At 36.7% G+C, this 27,352-nt stretch overlaps 1 protein-coding gene and 1 non-coding gene across 15 annotated transcripts in view; one reads left to right on the forward strand and one right to left on the reverse strand.

The window, feature by feature from the left end:
* The window catches only part of mecom (MDS1 and EVI1 complex locus), a 169,792-nt gene that overhangs the window by 70,715 nt on the left and 71,725 nt on the right, over window positions 1–27,352 (reverse strand). The gene's annotated exons all lie outside the window — the stretch shown is intronic.
* Window positions 9,564–9,631, forward strand: LOC131521039 (small nucleolar RNA SNORD19). The gene has a single exon (XR_009266186.1). It is a non-coding gene; the product is annotated as a small nucleolar RNA SNORD19 (small nucleolar RNA).

Raw genomic sequence — 27,352 nt, forward strand, 5'->3', positions numbered from 1 at the left:
TTGCCCTTTTTATCTCTCTCTCTCTCCCTCTCTCTTTTTTCCCATCCCTGGTCTGCTTCATGTCTTTTCAGCTGCTACTGTTGAGTATCGGTTTTAAAGGTACGGTCACCCAAAAATTAAAATTCTGTCATCATTTACTAACCCTCATGTCTTTCCAAAACGATAGTTTTCTATTTTCCAAAGAACAAAAAAATCCAATTTAATTTAATTTAATCTAATTAAAGAATGTCTTAGCCTCTCTTTTCATATAATGCAAGTGAATGGAGACTGAACCTGTCAAGCTCCAAACAGACAAAAAAGCACCATAAAAGTAGTCTATAAGACTTGTTTGCTATATTACAAGTCTTCTGCAGCTAAATAATAGTTCTGTGTGAGGAACAGACCAACATTTAAGAGATTAACCACATAAAAATGTCCCTTTTTGGCAAAACCAATATGGCGCCATTGCCGTTAATGACGTTTGGTCACGACATATAAGAGAATCAATGGCGTCTTCCATCAATTTCAGTCTGTTTCTCACACAATGCTATTGTATGACTTAAGAAATGTATCATTATGGCAAATAGACTGCTTTAATGCTTTTTTTATATATTTGGAGTCTGACAGACCCAGTCCCTTCTGATTTAGATTAGATAAAACAAAGTTTTAGAAAGTCATAAAGTTTTGGAACAACACGAGGGTGAGTCAACGATGAGAGAATTTTCATTTTTGGGTGAACTACTTCTTTGAAGACTCAAAAAAGAGATGTTTAACGGGAGAAAGACCAGGAGGAAAAGGCGGATGAGAGAATTAAATTACAGTACAAATGTGCAAAAACACAACACAGGTGTAGAAAGATAAAAACCGTGTGTGTGAGCGAGCTCAGAAAGTGGATATGTGCTTTTTAAACACAGCTTAACACCTTGTGCATAAAGGCAGTGGAGAAACGTGAGCCGTGTGTTAACGTGAGAGGGAATCAGAGTCCTTTCTGAGGGTCAGCACTAATCTGGACACTTTAAACACAGGTGCGTGTACAAACACACATACAGATGACAAACTCGATCGAGTTACCGGATCAGATTCCCGAACTCTCCCGTTCTCCCTTCATTAAACCCATTCTGCTTGTACACGACTAGTTTTCTCTCGCGTTCTCCTTCCATTCGCCTCTCTGCGTTTCTCAGTCAGATGCGTTTACAAAGACAGCAGTGCTGAGAAAGAGAAGAACTGTGGAGATTAGAAAAAAGATCTTTTTCTCTTTCTCAGATAACCTCTCTCTTTCTCTCTGTCAGTATATTTCCTCTTTGTATTTCCTTTCTGTGTTATTTTCTCCCATTACTAGTCACTCATTTAGTTTTCCTTTCATTCCTAAACCTTTTTTCTCTGTCTTTTCCCCTTTTTTCTCCCCCTTCTTGTTCTTGCGAAGCGGAGCGGCCCCGCTCACAGACGGCCCTGCGATCCCATCAATCACTTTAACATGCTAATTAGTGGGATTTATTTTATTCTGCAAAAAATAACACTCAGGATCCCATTACACTGCCTGCCCCGGGGCAGCAGTCTGAGTGTGTGTGTGTGTGTGTGTGAGAGAGAGACTGAGTGGCTGAACACATGTGTGTGTGTGTGTGTATAATAGGTAAAGAAGCATATGTGAGTGTGAATAAATATTATATGGGTTCATATGTGTGTATGTGAGGGAATATTCATTTAAAAAATGAATGAATATTCCATGAAATTCTTCTCTTGCTGTGTATGTCTTAACCCACAATGTATAAATTATAAATATGAAATATATAAAATAAATATCATTGAATACAATGAAAACACAAAGATCATCAAAAGAATGTGTGTGTGTGTGTGTATATACAATCAAAATCGTATGTATATATATATATATATATATATATATATATATATATATTGAATCGATTAATTAATTGCATCTAAAATAAGTTTGTGTTTACATAACAGTGTATATTTATATGTATATATAAATACACACATAGATGTATTTAAGAAATATTTACATGTGTGTGTGTATATATACACACATACAGTATATACGTTCATATTTATATATGATTTATATTATATATATATATAAATATAAATATATTACATATATTTCTTAAACATATACATGCTTGTGTGTGTGTGTGTATTTATATATACACAGCACACAGACATATATTATGTAGACACAAACTCAAATTTACATGAATTATATTAAAATATAAGTCTGAACGTTGAAAATAGCATATACAGTGATGGGCAGTAGCGTCGCTACAAGTAGTGACGCTACTAGTTTAACTACATTTCTCAGTAGCGTGGCGGTAGCGTCACTGCTTTCTGAATCAAATAGCTTTTTGGTAGTTAAGCTCTTTTTTTGATCAAGTAGCACGGTAGCGTCAACAAAAGCTAACGTTACATTTTCCAAAGAAAGCATTCTGAAACTCAAGCTCAAATCAGAAATATAACAGCTACGGATCACTGATCCTGGATCAGCAAGTGACGCCACAGACACTAAACCTCGTAACGCCATTGGCTCCTCAAACTGCCTCTCTCGTCAATGAAGTGCGGCGCACATTTTGGAGCATCTCAGCTTGTTTGCAGTCTGAAGGTAAATAAAGAACTGTTGATTGAATAAGTACAGCGGTTTCTTTACTCAAAAAACTATTTATAAAGGCTAATGCTTTTTTGTTTGTTTGTTTGTTTGTTTTTTGAGGAGCAGAGAAGAGTTTCTCTAGCATTTGTCGTCAAGTCACAGCCAAATCCTTCATAATATGATACTTTGGCCAAATAACAGAAAAAAACTGAACGCCCACATAGCGACAGAAAACTGGGGAAAACGGGACACGAGTCAGGAAAAAATAAAATAAAATAAAAACATTTGCTGGTCAAAAGCTAACAAACAATGTTAACAAACAACTTTTGATTTAATAATGCATTAGTAAATGTTGAAATTTACATTAAGATAAATGCTGCAGAAGTATTGTTCATTCTTAGCTCATGTTAACTACACTAGTTAACTAATGTTAACTACTGAACCTAATTGTGAAGTGTTACCATTTATATAAATGTATCTGTATACAATAAAGCCACAATACCAACAATAGGAGGTTTCCGGCTGACAGCAAAAATGTATTTTGCCTATGTCACAATTTGAGGTCAATCCGGCCCTGTATTTGATACTGATTATGTTGCCAAATTGGTTTGGAACAGCTGTTGAATAAACAATTAAACTGAACATGCCTGTCTATCTGCTTGACTGACAGTTTTATTGATCACTGAGAGAGCATTGACTTGGTATAATGTTGGTTCATTAGAAATTTTTTATTTTTTTTTAAATAGCTTGGATGTAGTAAACTACTTTTGCCATGTTGCCGTAGCTTAGCTTGCTACATTTCCCAGGGCTGTAGCTTTAGTGTAGTTTAGCTTCATTTAAAGAAGAGTAACTGTTAGCTTAGCTCACTACATTTTCCAAGTAGCTTGCCCAACACTGAGCATATAGTAGTAGCTACAACTGTAAAAATGTATTTAATTAATCTAGGATCCCCTTCTATCCGTATCTTTCTGTCATTCTGTTAAGTTCTTTTTGATAACAGTAGTGCTTAATATGAAGTTGGCACCTAATTTTTGTGGGTGCCATAAACAATCTATAGTTACCATGGTAACAGGCCCATTTTAAGAGATGGTTCTGTGATATGATAGTGTGATGGATGACAGAACCCTCTGCTATCTATCACCGATGACTTCATGTGCATTAGCATGTACGTGACAGCTCTAATCTTCCAGAATCATCTTCAGTCTCAATCTTTGCCTTTGAGCGTGAGATTAATCTGTTCTCTAAGTGAATTAATCTGAAATGACATGGCCACTACATCTTTCCTCGTTATCTTAATTAGTCATTTATAAAGCAGGGGCTTCCTGTTCCCGCAAGTTTTATTAGCACATTAACATACGCAACAAGGACATAGCTACCGCCCAACGCACCAGCGCTCTCTTTGTAGTGGCTGTCTTCTCTCGCCGCTCTCTTCAGCGGATTATCGCTTCAGTGGAGGACTTCTTGGAAAGTCAGGAATAATCAGTGGTAATTGATTAATATATGCTAATAAGAAGTCAGGTAGCTTAGCTAACAGGCTAGCGCTGATGAAACGTTTAGGGTGAAGTTACAAGGACAAAAAGGCATTGAAACAAGACATGTGACTGAAAAAAAGAGGTTAAGAATGAACAGAACTGTTGAATTTTAATACGTTTAGGAATGTGGGTGAGGTTTTGCGACAGGAGAGGTGTCGCGGTTGCTGTGATGAGGTGTGTATGAAGCTTTCCATGTTTGACTGTGTGTTTGTGTCTGTGTACCATGTGTGTTTCATGTGTGGAGGGTATAGTTAAGAAGCACTACCCACTTTAACACACATGCAGACGCATGTAGAGAGAGAGAGATTGACATTTTCCAGATTGCCAGATTGTTTTCAGAAGCACGGACTGATGACATCACTCTCATTACAGCTTCTAAAATTAAACACACAAGTCAGCGTTACTGACACACACATTCAAGAGCGCGCAGTGTGTTTGTGCATGTATGCATGTTGCTAGGGGAAAAAAAAATCTCAAGGTGAATTTTATGTGAAGAAATTAATACTTCTATTCACCAAGGATGCATTCAAGACATTTATAATAATTATAATATTTTATGTATTGAAATATTAATGTTTTACTGTATTTTTGATGAGCATAAGAGACTTCTTTCCAAAAATTTGATAAAAAAACAAAAACATAATATATAAAATCATAACATAAATCAAACTTATTTTATTAAGTATTGAGTCTATTATTCATTGGAGACCAAAGTCAGGAACAACAACTGAATGTTTTTTAATGTAACAAAGTAGCCTAAAAATTGTGTAGAATATTAAATCCTAAACTCCTTAAATAATAAATAAATCCCAAAACTTTATTTGCAGGTTTAAAAAAAAAAAAAAAAAAAAAAAGATTTTCAGGATCTTGAAATCCTAAATAATCAGTATATATAGCTAAATACTTTAATGTACCTGGGGGCGGAGCTTGGTGATGATACATACATTGATGTGTAATGTAAGAGTTTTTGAGACGGAGGTTTATTCATTGTATTATTACACACACAAACAAACACACACACACACACACACACACACACACAGAGAGAGAGAATGTGAGAGCGCTGTAGCCAGGCCTGTCTGGCCAACACATTGTAATTTATGAGCGTTCAGAGCTGTCACGTTGAGATCTCAATTAAGCTCCCAGAACACCATACACCGCTGCTGCTGCACACACACACACACACACACACACACAGTTTTGGCTCACAGACTCTGGCACACACTCTCAGATAACTCCTGCTGTAAATATTTGAGGCTGAAAACAAAGAGGAGTCAGGGATCCATTTAGCCAGTTTGAAAACATGACATTGTGATTAGAAGAGAGAGAGAGAGGGAGAGAGACATTGAATAGAGGACTGGCACACAGACGCTATAAACCATCCAGATTTAAAGATGAAGGCCAGAAGAAGGGGAAAAAAATGAGTGAGGAGAGGAGGAGAAGAGAACAAAGAGTAAGGCTCAGAGTGAAGAACTGATCAGAAAGTTTGAGAATGAAGAAATAACAATAAAAAATGTTGAGAGAGAGAAAGAGCAGAACTGAACTACTGTTTAAAATGTAATGTGATGAAAACCATATGATCATCGAACATCTGCACACACACACACACATTCGATACAGCAGTAAAATATCATGAAACCATGACCTTCATGCAAATACTGACTTTGTGTGTCCATGATTAAATGACTTAGCTGTGTTAAATTATGTAGGAAATGCGTGTATGCTGAGGTAGATTTGACCATGTTAAGTGATGTTTACATTTACATTTATTCATTTAGCAGACGCTTTTATCCAAAGCGACTTACAAACGAGGACAATGGAAGGAATCAAAATCAACAAAAGATGTTAAGTACTGATTGTGTGTAACGAATGTTTGTAGCTCTGTTTCAAAACTTCTGTTCCAAAACTCAAATTGCTGAGAGCAGCATCCAAAACATCATGGAAACCTGTTAGAGACCGATTTGTTTTGCTCTACAAAGGTAGCAACACTGATTTCAGTAGCTTTAAATTCCCATGATGCTAAGCTAACAGCCCAAACACTAATATAAATACAAAACTATATATAATATGTGACCTTGGACCACAAAACCAGTCTTAAGTGTCAATTTTTCGAAATTGAGATTTATACATCATCTGAAAGCTGAATACATAAGCTTTCCATTGATGTATGGGTTGTTAGGATCGGACAATACTTGGCCGAGATGCAACTATTTGAAAATCTGGAATCTGAGGGTGCAAAAAATAATAATAATATTGAGAAAATCGCCTTTAAAGTTGTCCAAATGAGTTCTTAGCAATGCATGTTACTAATCAAAAACGATGTTTTGATATATTTACAGTAGAAAATTTACAAAATATCTTCATGGAATATGATCTTTACTTAATATACTAATGATTTTTGGCATAAAAGAAAAATCTATCATTTTGACCCATACAGTGTATTTTTGGCTATTGCTACAAATATACCTCAGCGACTTAAGACTGGTTTTGTGGTCCAGGGTCACATATAATATAACAGTGTAATCAGTGTTGAGGGTAACGTAATACAAGTAATGCAAGTCACATAATCAGATTACTTTTTTCAAGTAACTAGTAAAGTAACGCATTACTTTTAAATTTACAAAAAAAGTTACTTTTTCAAACAAGTTACGCAAGTTATTTTTTCCCATTCATTCACTGATACCTCTCCTGTCTCCGTGTTGAGAGAGAGATACTTCTACTATTTGACACTACCATTGCCAAATATATAACTTTTGGAGTTTTTGTTATTTAAAAACAAATAAGCAAGCCTAGCCCAGGTGACAAAGTAATGCAATGTTAATGTAATGCATTACTTTCTATACAAAGTAACTAAGTGATGCAATAAGTTACTTTTTAATGGACTAACGCAATATTGTAGCACATTACTTTTAAAATGAACATTCCCCAAAACAGAATGCAATATAACATCTACCAATTCATTAACAATTTCTAAAATATATCACTATATTTATACTAAAAATATTTATTTAATATACTTCTCATTTAAATACACATATAATTTAAATAAAAAATTAAATATAGATAAATATAAAAAGATATAATTGTATAATTACACACGCTGGCTTAGTATTGACTCTCTAGTGTTTAGTACAGACAGACATGTATGTGTTAAGTGATGTTAAGTACTGAATGTGCGTGTCTGGTTGTGTTGAGTGATGCTGGGCAGCAGATCTCCCGTCCGCTCAGATGTCACACCACGTCATGCCTCTGACTGGCATTCTCCTAACGAGCTGTAATTAAGCGCTGAGATCCACTCATACAGCAGAGCGCTAACGAGCTTAATGAGGGCCTCAATTATCAAAGCCTTGAGCGACATGCCGACAGAAAATCACTCTCATTCCAACACACACATGATGCAAGACAGCTTCATCCAATCAAAGAAAACACTTCATGTACAGTCTTTTTGATTAATAAACAAACACAAAGCCAGGATACACACAAGCATGCAATAATTCATAGTTATGAATCATTTACATAAATGAAGCAGAATGAGTTTCATTATTTTTCTTCCTCATGTCTGACTAGCAAATTCGGAGATGTGAAGACTTAATTTGTGATTTACACAACTTTATTCTGTCTTCACACACACATAGTGTTCTTATGGTCAAGAGCCAGAGTCATAAATGCTGCATTTGTAAAGGGAGTGACTCACTCAGCTCTCTCTGTGTGTGTGAGGGTCTCCCTCAGGGCTGATGTTCCCGGGAACGCTGCGCGTTTGACGGGAATGGTAAGTTGGAATGAAGAGAGCTGGATGAAGCCCAACCACACTGGGAGTCCCAGCAGAAGAGTGTGAGTGAGTGAGTGTGTGTGTGTGTGTGTGTGTGTGTGTGTGCCAGGCTGGTGGTGTTATTCAGACATGAGGAAACCTCAAAGCTGAATGCTGCATAAAATGTAACCTATGGGTGACCTTATAAAACACACACAAATATAAACACACATCCGCACTGGCCGTATAAAGAGCTTCACTATTTAATGATGCCTTCATTTTTTATGCCCTTCATGTGTGTGTTCTACTGCAGATTCTCATAGTTTTACATTTAATGCAAACATCCATAATGTGAAAAGTTAACATGAAAGAACACTGGCAACACATGTAACTTCTTTAATGTGACATATTTGCAGGTAAAACAAATTATTTGGCAGAATATTTAGGAATATGGGACGGGACTTGATTTTAGACGCAGCATTTGATTGGATTACGGAGGCCGTGCTAAGATTTTATTGGTTAATATTTTTTGTCCCCGCACACATGGTCTTTGTTGCATCAGATGAAAAGAAAATAGTTTCATACAAAATACAAAGTTATTAAATATAGTTATGTAATATTATGAGAAGACGCTGGTGAATCGTGCACAATAAAACCAGGGATATTTACAAAGAAAAGGTACATTAAAATTTCATGTTGACTTTATAGATGCATTACAGATGTCTGCATTAATTATAAGATGCTAAATAACAAATAAAAAGTATTTCACTTGTCCATGCATCTCATAACTAAATACGGCGCTGTGTGATGATGAGGAAAGACTGCAGTAAGAGGTAGATTGGCAAACAGATGTGAAGGAATTAATTTTACATTTACATTTAATACTATTATTATTATTACTAATAATGGTTTATTTGGTGGTGTGTGAAGAGCTTTATTTATAATAATAATAATAATAATAAAATATATTTTTATATATTATATTTTTTATGAAATAATTTATTATGTAATTATATATATTATGTAATTTATACAGTGCCTTTCTAAAATTCCTCTCCTACCTAATAATTTTAATTAAATTATTGAATGGAAAACCATTAAAAGACATTAACAGACTTTGTATTGACCATATTCCCCAAAAGTATACAGTAGAAAAATTTGAAACACACTCACACATACAGATAGTACTTAAAAGTGCATTTAAAAGAGGACACTAAACCTCTAAATTAGATTAGTATCATTTCAAAATTTAAAGCAAAAACAGAATAGTGTGACTTTAGCTTTGCAAAATTATGCTACATAAAATATATCTGCACCAAACAAAAACAGCGGATGAGCTGAATGAGAATGCAAAATCACTCTCTGACAGTAGGTGGCGCTTATGGAACAGCAGTGGTACAGCTTTTCCTTGGTTACCGCTGTAAATAAAGTATCGCGGCACTTATTAAATATAGCGGCACAGTGCTCTCTCTTCACCCCCAATTCCCACGACTGAGGTGCCCTTGAGCAAGGCACCGAACCTCCAACTGCTCCCCGGGCGCCGCAGCAAAAAAAATGGCTGCCCACTGCTCCTGGCATGTGTTCACTGCTGTGTGTGTGCACTTAGGATGGGATAAATGCAGAGCACTAATTCCGAACATAGGTTACCATACTTAGCCACATGTTCACTTTCACTTATTAAGACTACTTTAATATGCATTATACGGAGGTAAGATGAAAATAAAATACCATCTAAACTTTTCTGAAGACAAGTCAGTCCCCCTCAGAGATACCCCAATTCAGTAGTTTACCTTTTGAACCGTTATATTGCCCAGCACATCATCATGTCATACTATGGAGTCACAAACGTCGCACTGAGACATTTCAAAAGCTCTTAACACATCCTCAAATAAACCAAGTTCACATAACAGGTGCATCAGACTGCATTCATTTCCTCTTTCTCACCATCCGGGAGCAATGAGGCCTACGCACAATCGCTTCTTCAGCCCTCTTCAGAGATAATGGGTGTGTGTGTGTGGATATATTGAGCTGTCAGTGGTAAATCCAGCATTAAGCCCATCTCCATGCGGAGACTTTAATGAACTCCCTCTGCTGTGCGTGGAGCGTCTAAGAGGAGCGAGAATGTCTCCAGCACTAAATCTCTCTCCTCATGCGCTCTTTAACACCATCTGATTTATCTCTCGCACCGCACTAACAAAAGAGACAGAACAAGAGACAAGAGGAGAAGAACGGGGGGCCGAGGGGCTCTTTGGATGCTTTGATTATTTATGAGAGAAGACGAAATAATGGGGAATCATCATTATCTCGGGATTCAAGTGTCGGTGTATTGAAAGTGTAAAGAGCGTGAATATGTGCGAGTTTGTCAAGGAGAGACGCTCCCCGCTACTGTACGCTGGCCACAACGACCCAGTCATGACCCTGGTCTGTTGTCATGGCAGCAGGTTCAGACTGTGCGGCCCGTTTAGGTGGGGTTAAAGGTCAAAGGTCAAATAGATGCTAAAGAGGCGCTGTTACACAGACAGTGAAATAATACGGACATACAGAGCATCCCTATTCACACTATAGTAACATCTAACTCACTGCAAAAATGTATTGCACTTATGAAGACCTAGATATGACATGTGAGTTCACAATGTGATAATTCTGTTGCTAGTAAAATAACATAGGAATGACAAGGTTTTATTAATAATATAACATTATTCAGGAATTCTACACACGTTTTTGTGGAGGCAAGTTAAACAGAGTTCATGACCTTTACATGACCCCATATGAACCGTTTTATTGTAAGCATATAAAAGAACATTCTGTTTTAAACTCTTTCATTAAAAGAACATTTTACAGAAAACTGAAACATGACCTTAACTTCCATATTTTCCTGACGCACAGCTGTCATATAGCTTTAGAAGATTTGGAATATGAATGCGGCCAAACATGCATCCTACATCCTATAAATAATACTACTACATATATTGTTTCTACTTTCTACATATGCAGCTCTAAGTGTATCAGGGTATTTTTATTAATAATAATAACAATAAATAAATAAATGAAAGAAAATAATAAGTAACAAGCGCTAAGTGCAAAATGTAAAAGGGTAAATAATAATAATTTAAAATATAAAATAAAACAATTTTAAAAATTACAAATTAGAGGGGAAATTAATAATAATAATAATAAATAAATGAAAGAAAATAAGTGCTAAGTGCAAAAATGTAAAAGGGTAAATAATAATAATTTAAAATATAAAATAAAACAAATTTTTTAAATTTTTTAAAAAATTACAAATTGCAGCGGAAATAATAATAATAATAATAATAATAATAATAGATTATGAAATCTAGATAAATAAATAAATAAATACATAAATTTTAGATTTTCGGGCCATAAAAAAATCAGTTTTCATCTGATCTACTAAAGTTTATGTTACACAACCCCCCCCAAAATACAAGTAAATAAAGGCTATTAAAAAATAACACTGGAGAATAAAGAAAGTCATATGGGTTTGGACTATTCAGCTGCTTTATGATGTGGGGTTTTTTCCAATTTCTGATCACTTTATGATTAGACTTTGAGCCTTGCACACAAACACTCCCTCACACACTTTATCTGGTCCTGCTTTAACAGCACAGTGCAGAGCTCTTAAAATTCAATCAAGAATCATTGGAGAGTGTATATGCATGTCCCGAGCGTGTGTGATTGCTTTAATGCGTGTGAAGAGAGAAAAACAATCATCAAATAAAAACAGAAAAACAACCACTTAATGCTTAACAGCCATTAGGGGCTTTGATTGGTGTGTGAATGTGTGTGCGCGTGCCTCCTCCCTGCATGTTTTCGCCTCAAAACTAATAATTTAATAAAAGTGTAGATTAATGGCTGAATTTGATGTGGCTGGTTCAGTGTTTAAAGTTTTCTCGATAAGAGCACATCAAACAGCCCATGTGTTTACAGCCCTAAAGCCTGATGCTGTTATCAGGACTAGGCAGCTACACTCCTCCATTCTTACGTTCCCTCGTTCATTCTTTTCCAGCATCTGGGGTGTGCTGTGGGGGGCTTAGTACAGCAGGACTGAGAAAGAAAGAGATCTGGACCACAGCCATTCCTGCACTAATATTCTCCAAAATATCACAACTTTTGTAAGTAACTCATAAGTGGCAGAACGCCAACCTGCTTCTGCGGTCAACTTTTCACAGCACTTCCTCTCTTTCACTGCACTTATCCTGTCAATACATCACACTCTACATATGTCCATTCTGTACTCATTTTCTACTTATTTTACAAAAGTGTAATTTTATTAAAGTAAATTTGCAATTTATATAAAATGCACTTCAATATAGAATACAAATGTGCTGAATGAATGAATAAATACATTTTTTTAAACAAATATTTTTACTAATTAAATAAACATCAATTATTAATTGTAAATAAATTCTAAAATTTTGATTAAATCATTTTAATTATTAAATTATATTATATTCTAAAAAGTAAGAGATGCCACTTGGTCAGATTTCTCCAATATCTTCTGTCAGCGTTCGACTTGCAACCCGTGAGGTACAACCTATTATTATTTTTAATTATTAATAATAATAATAATAATAATAACAATGTAATTATTGTTGTTAGTAGTAGTGGTAGTAGTATTTTACTTAAAACTCACAGCAACAAAAAAAAAAGAAAAGAAAAAAGAAATAAAAGAAAAACAAATAGTTTACTAGACTTTGACAAAGCAGTCAACAGATTTTGGAACTCACAAAGTTGTGAAATAAAAATGCTATAATCTAAATAGCATTTGTATTTCACCCCCTTGGTGCAGAAATTCAGCAATTGATTTAAATATAATAAAATCAACAGGACACTCTTTTTGGCAGCTTAAAGAATTACTATTTTAACCAAAGTATTAATTAAACACTCAAGTGGTTGGTATAACTTTGTAAATGACAGACGTTTCCATTCTAGCTGTCTGCAATAAGGCCTGTATTTCTGATGCAGCTTTTGTGGTTTAGGAGCATTAAAGTTGTTTTATGGAACAAGAACAGCATGAGCCACAATGTCATTGTTGGCTATGCAAGATGTTGAGGTCAGATGCATTTAAATGTAGTCATCTTGGTTTCTGCCCTTTAAAACTCAATTCCTTGTTCCATACTACATCATTTTTTACCTCTCGAGTTGAATTCATCACCTTAGTTGACTTTGTGGAAATGAAGCAGAACGTTGAGGGAAGACGTTGGAGAAATCCGACCAAGTGGCTCCTCGCATCTGGAGCCCGTCTGGCTCTATTATTACCTGTAACTGTTATTTTATCACCTTTAAAATATTCTAGTCCTTGAAAAATATCCCGAGCCGATGACATACATTATAACTTTGCCGGGCAGCTTTTGACGAACGCAGCAGAAAGACACTGGGTCATTCATAGTGACAAGTGAAGTGTTGTGAACATAAGCAGGAGGAGGAAAGAGTTTTATTTCAATTAGTTTTGGTAAATGAAGGTCTAGAGTGAAGCAGCTGAAAAAACTTTGGTCTGGAAATACTACACGTCTGTGTGAGAGAAAAACTGAGAGCAAGACAGTTGGAGAGAGAAAGGCTGAATCCTATTTCACATAAAGGCTTTCGACGTCTTTTTAAGGCCCAGGTAAAGGCCCGTTTCAGACTAGATTAAGTAACACTTCAAAATTAAAAGGGGTTATAAAGCACTGCTCCAAAACAGAATTGTGATGCCAAGAGAATACACTATGAAACGATAATGTGCTGGAATGTTGCAGCAAGCTCGCTGTTGAACAACCAATCATCAACTGACTCATTAATTATTCATGAGCTTTGTACAATTTTAGAAATTCAAAACAGGTCGTGTGCTTGTCATGAGTCAAACTGGTCCAATCAATGTTTTAAGTGAAAAAATATGCAAATAACAACTTTAACCTGGAATTTGCAAATTCACAATGTGAAAGCCCAAACTTTTCTAAACCAAGAATCATTACTAACACAAAGTAAAGCATGAATAGTATAAAAATGGATTAAAATAACCCAGGATTGTTTACCCAGGGATAAAAGTGTGAAAAGACCAATACTACATACTTCATTGATATGGGAAACACCGACTTTTGAGTATGCAGTAAAACACCACCCTATAGTAATGGGACACACCATGTCCAAAAACTTCAGTTTAAGTGCCTTTTGTCACAAATTGTTTGCATTTGCATGTAAGCATTAGCCAAATTCATTACATTTAAATTCATTAATACTTAACTTTCAGGTTCATACATTTAAAAACTGCTGTGGCAGCTTTGGCCTCACTCTCCTTGCCGTTTTTCTTCAACTGGAAAAGTCGATAGAGAACTGTCACAAACATCTCTCTGTAGAGCAAGGAATTGTGGGACATATTAGCTTAAAAATCAAGCACGCTTAAAAAAATATGCTAACCGTGCACCTATTGCATACTATTTTCAACATACTATGATTTGAAAGCTGTATAGTGTAAATTTGCATACTCTTATTATTTAGGATGATAGTACACAAAATGGGTTGAAGCCAAAAAAAAAGAAAAGAAAAAAGAACGGACTAATTTTAAACATTGAACATATAATATGGGTAGCCCAGAGGTTTCAGTAACTCGTATAGTCTAGTGTGTGTGTGTTGTGATGTATCTTCAGTAACTGACAGCCACTCGGAGCTGTCAGCCTTTTCTTTCTATTTTATTAGCCTAATTAAAAGCCCAGCATTTGTCTCGGTGACGACCGGTGGGCCGATGGAGGTGTTATTTACTGAGCAGGCATCCATGGTGATCCCGTTACGGTAACGACCAGCCTCCCTGATTGTTTCCCTGACAAAAGAATGCATCATCATCATCTCATCCACATACACAGTGAGAAACGGATGGCCCCATTGAGTATAACACCCAGTGTAGCCTTACTGAGAGCTCTGCACATAAATAAGAGTGACACGGCTGGATCGGACCCGTATCTGTGTGTATGTGTGTGTGTTGATGGATAGCGAGTGTGATTCAGTGTAAATAGCCATAATGCCTTATCTCCTCCTCAACTACAGCTCTTTTATTTACGATCACCAAAGGCCACCAGTCACAGACACACACAGACTCACATTTCATGCAAGCGAACTTCCCTTACAAAAGTACTGTGGCAGTATCAGTATATACACAGTATCAGACTGCAAAACCATGGTATTCTGGTATCTAAAACAGCACAGAATGATTACCATAATACTGTAACAAGCCATTTACATGAAACTCCAAAGAATGCCATGGTATTACCACATTCAAAAACATGGTAACACAATGGTGCACATCCAAAAATCATGCTGTTATGACAGTAAAAGAAAAAACACCATGGTACATGTTCAAAAACATAGTATTATCAAAGCACATTTCCAAAAAAACATGGTATTATTATGGTGAAAATACAAAAAAAAATGACAATACCAATGTAAAAGTCCAGTAAAACATGATATTATCAAAGTACATTTCCAAAAAACATGGTATTAACATGGTGAAAATGTAAAAAACATGGCAATACCAATGTAAAAGTCCAAGAAACATGGTATTATCAAAAAACATTTCCAAAAAAAACGTGGTATTATTTTGTTGAAAATGTAAAAAACATGGCAATACCAATGCAAAAGTCCAAGATTCGTGGTATTATCAAACTACATTTCCAAAAAACATGATATTATTATGGTGAAAATGCAAAAAACATGGCAATACCAATGTAAAAGTACAAAAATGGCATTATCATGATACAAGTGCAAACACGATGTTATTATAATGGTAAATATTGTAATACCATGGTACATGTCCAAAAACCATGTTACCACAATAAATGTAAAAAATACCATGATACACAATCAAAAACAGGTAATTAACATAATACATATCCAAAAGTCATAGGATAAAGGTAAAATGCAAAAAGGTATGGCAATGTACATGTCCAAAAAACATGGTCTTACCATGGTAAATCTGCAATAAACATGGTAGTACCACGGTACATATTTAAAGCATTATTTTACCAAAAACACAATGTTACGATAGCACATGCACAAAAAGCGGTGGTAACATTATTGTAACATGGTAATACTATAGTACATTGTCCACAAAACAAAGTGTTAGAATTGGAAATGTCCAAATAAACATGGTATTACTATAGTATTTTGTCCACAAAACAAGGTATTGCAGTGGTAGATGTCCAAAAAGCATGGTATTGTTATTGTATTACAATAGTACATGCACAAAAAAAATCATGGTAATACTATGGTAAATAATGCCATGGTACACCATCCTCAAAACAAAGTTTTAGAATGGGAATTGTCTAAATAAATATGGTGCTACTATAGTACACGTCCACAAAACAAGGTATTACCATGGTAAATGTCCAAAAAACATGGTATTATCATTGTAAAAGTGCAAAAAGATGGCATTACCAGAGTATAACTGCAAAAAACATATTGCATGCCCAAATAGCATGATTTTACCATAGTACATGCTAAAACACAAGATAATACTATGGTAAAATTGCAAAAACACATAATATGGTAATAATATGGTACATTGTGTCTTTTTTCCTTTTGAATACTCAAACGTACGTCACACAAACACACTCCACAGGGATACGCATCTTGTGATTATGTGTGTGTGTCCACACACCTGATGGGGCAATGGGCTCATCACCCGCTGGACCTTACTCCACCCCAGCCCGCCCCCCCCTTTAATGACGGACCATCCGTTACCGTGCCGACGGGGAGAGTGACAGGCCTATTTGCGGGGCCGGCGGGCTGCTCGTGACTGATTGGACAGCAGATCGTCAGGGGCGATGGCCATGTGACAGCACACATTTCCATTTGGGTGAAAAATCAGGCTAATGTGGCTAACTCTAGGTGTATGAGAGAGAGAGATGAGCGAGGGCGAGCCAGACAAAAAAACAGTGCAGACTCAAACGCATATTTATCATAAAAGCTAAACACCGAGGCTAATGCAGAATCAACAGCAGCACAATGAAAACCTTCATCCTCACCTCTACCAGCCTAGTCTGGGGAGGACAGTTGAAGCCAGAGAGAGAGAGAGGGGAAGAGAAAGGCTGAGGCAGTGAGGAAAGGCCTTGTTTTCAGAGCAAACCTCCTGAATTTGTGTGAGAACCACACAGGAATGTTTTCCTCTTGCGGCTGGTTGACACTCATGGCACACACACTTGCAGTGGAGGGTGGACACGGGACGTCCAGATTTACGGAGGTGTCAGGGATTTCTCGTCTGTACCTCTCTAGGGTCACATCTCGCTCTCTCCTCCGCTCGCTTTCCCTCGTTTGTATCCCTTTTCTTTCAGATCTATATTGAAAAAGAAAACAGGCCCGTCTCTCCTTCTGTCTGACAACGTAGCGGAAAAAGAAAAACAGACAGCGAGAAGGAGGGAGAGATGAGTGAAAACATAGGGATGGAGATCTCCTCCGGTGTGGACGCTGTTGTTGAGGGAGGTTCACCTCTGTGTCAGGGCTTCTGACCACAACGCCAGATAATTCACAATCAGTTCAGTTCCAGCGATACCTGACCGTCAGGCGTCGGTTCAACTCAATGGAGGATTTAATTGTTGTTTGGAAAATGTTCCTGAAACTTCTACGGCCTTTATAAGTACGGCAATGAGACGGAATTACTTGGCTACAATAAAAAAAAAAAGTATTAAAAGGGGTGTGTTCTTCACGTCTGTATTTTAATTTCATCCCTAAAGTCCACTTACAATGTTAGTGAAAGTTTCTTGCACCAGAAAGTCATAATTTTGTTTTTCATGACCATTTTCCACCCTCTATCTGACCCCTACGTGAAACAGGCTGTTTTTGCTACCGTACCTTTAAGACTTCTAGATGTAAATGACCCTGTAATCACTAAATAACATCCATGTACCGTCATATTTTACATTGTCGTTGCATCTTAGTTTCCATAAACGTGGTGTGAATACTGACAAAATACATATTTTTACCACTTTTTGATATGTGTATATAAGAAAAATATTAGTTCTGTCAAATGATTAATCGCGATTAACTGCATCCAAAATAAAAGTTTTTGTTTACATACTATATGTACGTATACAGTTTATTTATTGTGCATATAAATACACTCACATACAGTATATATTTTGAAAATATTTACATGTACATACATTTATATATTTATTTTATATTATATATTTAATATATAAACATAGCATATTTTTCTTAAATATACATGCATGTGTTTGTATTTATATATACATAATAAATATACACAGTACACACTAATATATTATGTAAACAAAACTTTTATTTCAGATGCGATAAATCGCTTGACAGCACTAAAATATATATTGTATATGGTTTATTTAAATGTATTATTTATATATATATATATATATATATATATATAAGTTATATATAATAATTATATTATTATGTTTATAGATAAAATTATTAAATATATTATGTAATAAATATGATTGTGTATGTGTTTATATATATATATATATATATATATATATATATATATATATATTCTCTGTCTCTCTCTCTCTCACTCTCTCACTCTCTATATATATATAGAATAAACAAATAAATAGATTTATATGAAAACCAGTATTTAAATCTTGATTATATCAATGGTATGGAGAAAAAAACATTATACCATTACATTTCTTTTGACAATTTTGCATAAAATTCAAAATGTATCTCGTCTCAAAATGATGGAACCGGTCACAATCGGTCTGCAGACTATGTATTTCGGAAGTACGTTGTAAATACTTTGACAGACTAGTATTTTTTTAAATTCTAAATCCCATTTTCCATGATAAAAACGCCTGTTTTTCCCAGTGTTAAAGTGAAAGAAAGCGGTCCGATTGAACTTTCTTCAGTTCTAGTTCTTTCTGTTCTCGTTCTAAAGGGGTCTGGTGCTTGTGTTGTGTGTTTTAATTGGATGACTGACGTGTGTGTCGGTCTGGGGGTTCGCAGACGTGCAGGGGGGCAACCTGGAAGAGCTGTCGGTGTCAGTACAGTGCAAAGAGTGGCCAATGAGCACAATCTCTCTCCACTTTTGGCACAAACTTTTCAGAGGCAGGCAGCGTGGTTGGCCCTGGCAAACTGTCCCGAGACCTCCTAAACCTTCTTCCCCAAATAAAATCTCCCACAAAGGGCTTTTTGTCCCCTGCAGGCAGCGGTAGCGTTTCAGGAAGTGGGCGCGCTCCATAGCTGATGATTTATGGCTGGGTGTCCTGGGTGGCAGTTGGCCGGACTCCCGCTGTCAATCAAACCGGGCTCAGGAGCGACGGCCAATGGCGCGGCTTCCCCCCGTTGCTCTAAAGAGGTTACAATGGCTGTCATAAAGAAAAGTAAGAGAAGGAAAGAAGGGAGCCGCCACAGAGGAGAAAAAGAGAGTCCGGACAATCCGAAGACGAGGGAAGATGGATGTGTTCTCGCTCTATTTAAGAAGAAACCCTGGAAGTTTCTCTCTCTCTCTCTCTCTCACTCACACACAAAAACATCTCACTCTCTCCTCCTTTCTCCCCGTCTCTCTAGGGGGGTTGTTTTGAAGGTTGTGGATGGCAGGATGTCAGGGTTATAATCTGCCGGGGTAACCGATGGAGAGGCTGTTCCTGTGGTTTGCCTGAGATGGTAACTCGTCTTGACCAGCCACAACAATTAGAGCAGATCTCTGTCCTAACATTACTGACACACGGACCAGGAACAATCCTGCCTGATGGATCAAGGCTGACACAGCCAACCAAAAGGACTGGCGAGGGTGTGTGTGTGTGTGTGCGTGTGTTAACCCGTTATCCGAGAGGATGGCCAGGGACAAAGTCCTTTTCCGACTACCTGCTGCCACCCGGAAAATCTGATTACTCCCTCACTCTTTCTTTCTTTACTAATTCTTAGTCCGGTTTCCTCTCTGTCAGTCTGTCTTACTTTCTCTTCCATGTTTCCTTCATCTTTCTCTCATGGTTTATTTTCCCTTGCTTTCTACTAAGTCTTTATGTTTTTATTCAGATTTTGTTTTAAAAGAAGCTCACCCAAAAAATGCACTTATGTTCCATTTACTGACCCCATCTTTTTCCAGATGTGTATGAATTTATTTATTTTGTGGAACAATGAAGGAGAATTTTATTAGAAATTTTGAATTGTGCTGTTCACTGTTTTCCAAACAATTTTAACAAATGGGGCCTAAAGCATAAAAAAAATAAATAAATTAATTAATTAATAAAAAAAAAAAAAAAAAAAAAAATTAAATAATAAAAAAGTCTTTGTTTATTTATTGAAAATTTCTCCTTGGTGAGTAATGTCCAATTCAGAAACAAATCATTCTTTTTAGATGAATTGTTTCAATGAATCAATTTGTGACCCTGGACCACAAAACCAGTCTTAAGTCGCTGGGGTATATTTGTAGAAATAGCCAAAAATACATTGTATGGGTCAAAATTATTGATTTTTCTTTCATGCCAAAAATCATTAGGATATTAAGTAAAGATCATGTTCCATGAAGATATTTTGTAAATTTCCTACTGTAAATATATTGAAACTTAATTTTTGAATAGTAATATGCACTGCTGAGAACTTCATTTGGACAACTTTAAAGGCAATTTTCTCAATATTTTGTTTTTTTTGCACCCTCAGATTCCAGATTTTCAAATAGTTGTATCTCAGCCAAGTATTGTCCGATCCTAACAAACCATACATCAATGGAAAGCTTATTAATTTCGAAAAATTGACCCTTATGACTGGTTTTGTGGTCCAGGGTCACATTTGTCTTTGATAAGGGTCTGAATGATTCAGACTCATTTGTAATGTTAGTCTAAATGATTCATTAAATTTAGCTGATTCATTCAATACACTGACACTATCAAGCGTTCAGTGCATAGCAACTTTTAACATTGTTTCTTTTAATTTATCATATGATTTCAGAAAGGACATGGTTCAAATTCATTGTAATTGCATGGAAAAATGACCAGTATATTATTTACTTTTGTTTTCAATAAAGTCATATGGGTTTTGGAACAACATGAAGGTGCTATGAAGAAACCTTTCCTTTAATTTCTTGTTTTGGTCCTGGCTAACTCTCATTTTTGCTCACTTTCTGCCCCTCCACCTCCTTCCATCTTCAGGTTTAAGTAACTCTATCTGTTTTGCTGAGCTCTATTCTTAGTTGAGGAGGTAAGCGTGTGCGTGTATGTGTGTGTGTTAAGGTTGAGTGGCATGTATGAACTGTCTACCCCACACAGAAGTTTAGAGCCAGCTAACGTGAAACACATGATAATACAGCTTGTGTCAGCTCCAATCACACTCTCCTCACACACACACACACACACACACACACACACACACACACACACAAACTGCTCTTTAGCAGCAAACACAACTCCCTTGATACACACAATTAAACACACACACTTTCCTCTCATTCAGGTGCTTTATAAACAGTATCAGTCTGCACGAGAGAGGAACAGGATGAGAAGAGAGAGAGTCCTGAGTTTAAAATATTACAACAACAGAGTTCAAACCAAACCAGAGATCTAGACCAAGCCAAAGAATGCCAATCCACGTGTGAGTGGTTTCTGAACTGGTTTAAACAGGTAGAGGACAGATGAGAGGAAAAAAACAGATTGATTGAACTATAGATCTGAATTAGCTATAGGCAAATAACACAAATGTTATCTATTTTAATATATTTGAAAATGTAATTTATTTCTGTGATAGTAAAGCAGAATGTTCAGCATCATTACTCCAGTTTTCAGTGTCACATGATCCTTCAGAAATCATTCTAATATGCTGATTGATTTGGTTCTCAAGAAGCATTTCTTGTTATCAATGCCTATTTAATTTTCAGTGGAATATATGATCTCCATTAGAAAAAAAAAAAAAGTTAATAAAAGGTCAAAATAATGCTTTATTTCACCAATAAAGTCTCCTTTAAGAGATATTATATTAAAAACTGGTTAGAGAGACAGAAAAGGAGAGAGCGAGAGACAAGTGTTAAGAGTGAGAGTCAAACTGAGTGTGGGCCGATACAATCCACCAAAAAGCAAGAATGTTTGAAATAAAACAACTCTTTCTCCATCAGCTTTCATCTACAGTTACGAACATGACGTTGAGAGGCTTGAGTCCTTTCCAACGCAACTCTGTAGACCAAAACACACTGTCAAAACTTCTCAAACATGTCTGTTAAAAAACTGAACAGCTTCCAGGTCACTGGTACACATCTGCTTAGATTTCAACTATTTTTGTAAATTAGGAAATTACCCCAGAAATGACTGGTGATCACGTTTTACATTTAACCCTGACGCAATCGTCAGGCAGAGTGATTGACAGCTTGACAAAGTCATGTATACAGATTTCCAATGAAAACGTCTGGAAGGCTGCGTTAGCGTTCGTTTGCTTCGGTTGGTTTGAGACGTACGTGTTCCTGTTGATGGGAAAATAATTACGGGAAAGGAAATCCTGAGCACAACTGCGTTTCAGTGAAAACACTGCGATATATAGCTAAACAAATTCAGGATAAACATGTTTTTAGACACTATGTGATCAAAGCTGGGTGCTCGGGTTTAAACCGAGGTTAAAAACAACTAAATTTGATTTCCTCAAGGAAAGTTCGCTGATATCAGCATAGCAAAGTTTCATTGATCCACAACGAAATACACTTGCCCGTGTTTCCCACATTTGTAATGGAAACCTCAAGAGTGTGTGAAGAGATGTGCGAGTGTGTGAGTTTATTAAACTGTCTTTTGGAGAGCTCGCAGCAGGGCGCCATTCTCGTTTTGTGTTGAGTGAGTGAGAGAGAGAGAGAGAGAGAGACAGGAAGAGGTTGGTTCATTTTAATGAAACCCCACCTTCTCCTCCCCACAGAGCTTTTGACCAGGTACACCCCCCACCCCCAAACACACACCCCCATTCTTACACATCTAATGAGGTCACGACCTTCAGAGACACCCCCCTCACCTGGCATTGTGACACACACACACCTTACCCTGCTAAAAGAAGTGCCTTTGTCCCACCATCATTTGTATACCAACTCTACAAGTATTTAACCCCCGGCTTCCCCACCCCGCTGAGAAACACAGAAAGAAAGCGACAAGCAAAAATTGTAGTCTTGTAAGCCAGCTGATTTTCGTAATCCATTTCTTTTTTTTTTTTGCTTTCTCATACTCTTTAATCACAATCACATCAACCATAAAAGCATCCAAAAATGTTTGCCACACCTGGATGAGCTGATAAAAAATAATTAAATATTTATAAAATAAATAGCAATATAATAATATAACACAATATATAATAGATACATTTTTATTTTTTATAAAGTATTGCTAAAATTAATTATTTTAATTATTATAATTGTTTTTATTATTTAGATGTATTAATAACATATTTTTATATTTTTCTTATTATTATTATTGTGCTGCATTTTTCCCAACATATTTGGAAGCGTGTTAATTTACGTTAGCCAATCTCTGTGAAACTGCACTTGTCACAAAATCGGTAATGTTGGTGATTAATCTGAGTAATATTCCACATTTAATAGTAAAGTAATAATATATCATACCATGTATTAAATTTTATATTTGATAAATTATGGATACAATTAATTACATTTTTGCTGATAATTTTTCCTCAAATCCTCAAGCCGGGATTCGAACTCGGGACGCCTGTAGCGCAACGGCACATTAAGCAAGGCTATCAGCGCCAACAAGGATGAGACTTTTAGATGTAAATCATGCAATATATTAGTCAATCTGTTTAATTTACTTGTGAAATGCCAGTTTTTAGTCCGCTGTGGAGCGCAAACATGTTTTAATTTTCACAACTTCTCACTGAAAGTAATAAAAACAGTCGGACACACACTGAAGATAACATGAAATGGTATTTGCAAAGCATTTAGCTTCAAAATGTGATGTGGTGTTTAATTATCCATCAGGATAATCAGGGTGTCAGGAAATTATTGGTTAATATTAGTTTTCCCATTCACATGGCCTTATTTAGGTCAGCAATCAGAGCGGGAGAAAATTATTACTCTTTGTTGAAAGATTACAAAAGCTAACACTTCCTTTTGTATTTAGCCTAACATGCACTGATGATTTGTGCACAATAAGTAAATAAAGTGCATGCTGATTTCATGTTGTCTTTAAACAGAGCGGCAGTGAAACTGTGCCAGTATTGTGTACTGTAGACCGGTCGAGTCCCAATACAGGAAGCCTCTTTCTCTTTCTCTCTATCCTCCTGAGAACGAGTGGATGAAGGAGTGGAAGCGTTCTTAGTGAATACTTTAAAACATAATGCTTCATAAAAACACATGAGATGAGTTTTAGAAGTCTTTCTGAAAGGCTTGTGTGTGTGAGGTCAGTTTCCCTGAGACAGGGATTAAACTTTCTTTCGGACCCTGAAAAAGAGAGGAGGAATATATATCGGAAGGGAAGAATGAGGGAAGACAAGGACCGGATAAATATTTCTGAGGAAGAATGACAGATCGAGCATTCGGGAGCGAGAGAGTGACAGACAGAAGGGACAGAGCGAGAGAAAGAGAAGGTTCCAGCACAAAAGAGACAGACAGAAAGAGAGAGAGAAGTTGGAGAGCAGGATAGCGGGATGAAAAGACAGACGAGTGTGGGGACAGGCATGCTGAGGAGGCCTAATCCCTCACCCCTATTCACACACACTCTTAATCTCCAGCCACGTACACACACACACACACACATGGGGCTAATCTCCTACGTCCCCTCCATCTATGTGCCTGCACTCAAAAGGTGCACAAAAGCTCCTGGACACCTCCCTCACTGCCACACACACACACACACACACACACATATATATATACACTTATACATATACACACAGACACAACATAAGCTTACACACCTTTGCAGGGTCAACACAAACACACACTGACCTGTCCTAGACATTCAGGACGCTTCAAAACGCGAAATGGCTTTTTGTGCATTGTGTGTGTGTGAGTTGGTGAGGCAGGTGGTTGTTTTATTTACTGAAGTCATCTCAACTCATAACTCAACAGCTTTCATTACTCAAACACACACACATACACAACAAGTAAAGGTTTGAATTTATGACGGTGGTTCAGAGAGCTTCTGACCTCTTCAGTGACAAACCTCCCTCATAGTCAGTTATGGACCTTCTAATACACACAACTCTCACACACGCACACACACACACACACACACACACACACACACACGTTTGTTTTTGTGAAAAGTGGGGACATCCCATAGGCGTAATGGTTTTTATTCTGTACAAACTGTATGTGCTATTGCCCTACACCTAAACCTACCCCTTACAGGAAACTTTGTGCTATTTCAGATTTTTAATACACTCCATTCTGTGTGATTTATAAGCGTTTTGAAAAGTGGGGACATGGGGTAACGTCCTGAAAAGTCACCTTCTCCTTGTAATACCTATGTCATACCCTTGTCATTATACAAATTTGTCCTCATTTGTTACAAAAACGTGCACACACACACACACACTTTCTACAAGACAAAACAATCATACATATGAACACAATCACACCAACAATCATCTGTGCATGATCAAACTGATTTTGCACAATCACACAAACATCTTTGTACAATCACACAAGCAAAGACATTTGCACTATCACATAAACACTTGTGCACAAACTAATCAAACACCTGCAAATAACCACATAAACACCTGTGCACAAGCACTTCTGCACAAATAAACTACTCAAACACCTGTACACAATCACTTAAACAGTTATGCATAATCACACAAACTAACAATCAAACACCTGTACAGAATCACACACACACACAAAAAAAACACTTGTGCACAATCACACACCAGAACATAATTACACAAGCAAAAGCACAATTACAATTACACAACCACACAAACTAACTTTCAGTCTAACAAAGGAGCACAACACAAACAATCAGGCTCATATAGATGCTTACAAAAATTACAGCACTTGTGCTTTGAATGTCTCTTCCCTCACACACACACACACACGCACTTCATCAAAAGCCTCCAGATGGGTTCGGTCTTTATCGTACCCCAGCTGGTTACATCACTCTTCCACACGGCAGAACTGATGATGAAAGCAAACAGATCTATCTTAACTCGCATTTACCAAATCAATTTTATTTTTACAGTCTCTTGCATATTGGCATATTGACGGCTTCTCACACGGCGGGATGGAGGGAGGGGGTGCAAAGGAGAACGAGAGGGAAAGGCAGGGAGATATGCTTAATGCCATTTACCATATTTAATGTGTCCATGTCATCATTGAATATCCCCTCTGAATAATGCGCCACTTCATCATAAATTCTTTACAACTTATTTACTTAATGGAGAGAGTTATGGGCCGCTGTCAGCCAGCTAATTAAACATAGTGATACAGCACTGCCGCGCCACGCTGTCATCCGTCCCCCATCTCTCTCTCTGTGGCTTCTCAGTTTCTTAAATACATATTATTCAAGCGTGCAATAAATTACCGATGGATTAAAATTCATGAAACCTTTTTTTTCTCTCCTTCGTTTCCTTCCATAGAGAATGAGCAAGAAAGAAAGACAGCGAGAAAGAGAGAGTGCTTGCTCAAGAGAGTGTAAATCCACCATTGGGAGACAGCTGCCTTTTCAATCATATTAAAACCTAATGTTTGCACATGTACGATTTCTGCCATGCTGAGAAGGGAAAAGACAACTTACGAAGCGTGAAAAAAAGCGGAAGATTAAAATGCAAGTTGAACTGTTGTGTTTTCCAACAAGAAACGTCACAAGAACAAATTCAAACCTTTCAACAACATTTAGACAAAGTTAACCATAATTACATATGCCAACCAAACTTAAACCATAATACCACGTCCTGACAAAAACATCTCTAAAAAACAGCCTGGAACTGGTTATTAACATTTAAATCATCACCATAAAAACAGGACCAAAATCTGACCGGAGCAGACCAGAATTAATCATAAATAAACATATCATAAAAGCTGAACATATATAATTCAAAGGGTACTAAAGTGTGTGCAAGCGATTCTGATTCAACAGTGCTCAAACTATTGCTTAGAACTACAACAAGGCGTGTTTACAGATATCACAAACCATCGCTTTGATACTAAATGGTCGATCTTCAAGAAAGAGGGTTGGAGTTTCTTTATCAGAGCAGGATGAGTCCATTTAAACTTTCAATTAGCCTGATACTCCTCCTGCGACCTCTCCGGCCCAGTGAAATTAGCCTAAAATGACCCTGACCAAGACGACACTCGACCTCTGGCCTTGTCCTGTGACCTGGTTTCGACTGGGAGAGAAGAGTGACTGATATCTGATAGACAAGGCCGTCACGAGGATGGGTGGTACAGAGCAACGGTCTTTAACCTGGCTAAAAGCAGGATTTATGAGTCTCAGGATTTAATTGAGTTTGGAAACTCTAACTCCTCCCACTATGATGACATCACAGAAGGAGAACTGACCACTCTAATTTGTCAGTGAGGTCATAGCATCAAAAAAAAAAGACTTAAGA

This window comes from Onychostoma macrolepis, chromosome 15 (genome assembly GCF_012432095.1).
Source record: "Onychostoma macrolepis isolate SWU-2019 chromosome 15, ASM1243209v1, whole genome shotgun sequence".
Taxonomy (NCBI): Eukaryota; Metazoa; Chordata; class Actinopteri; order Cypriniformes; family Cyprinidae; genus Onychostoma; species Onychostoma macrolepis.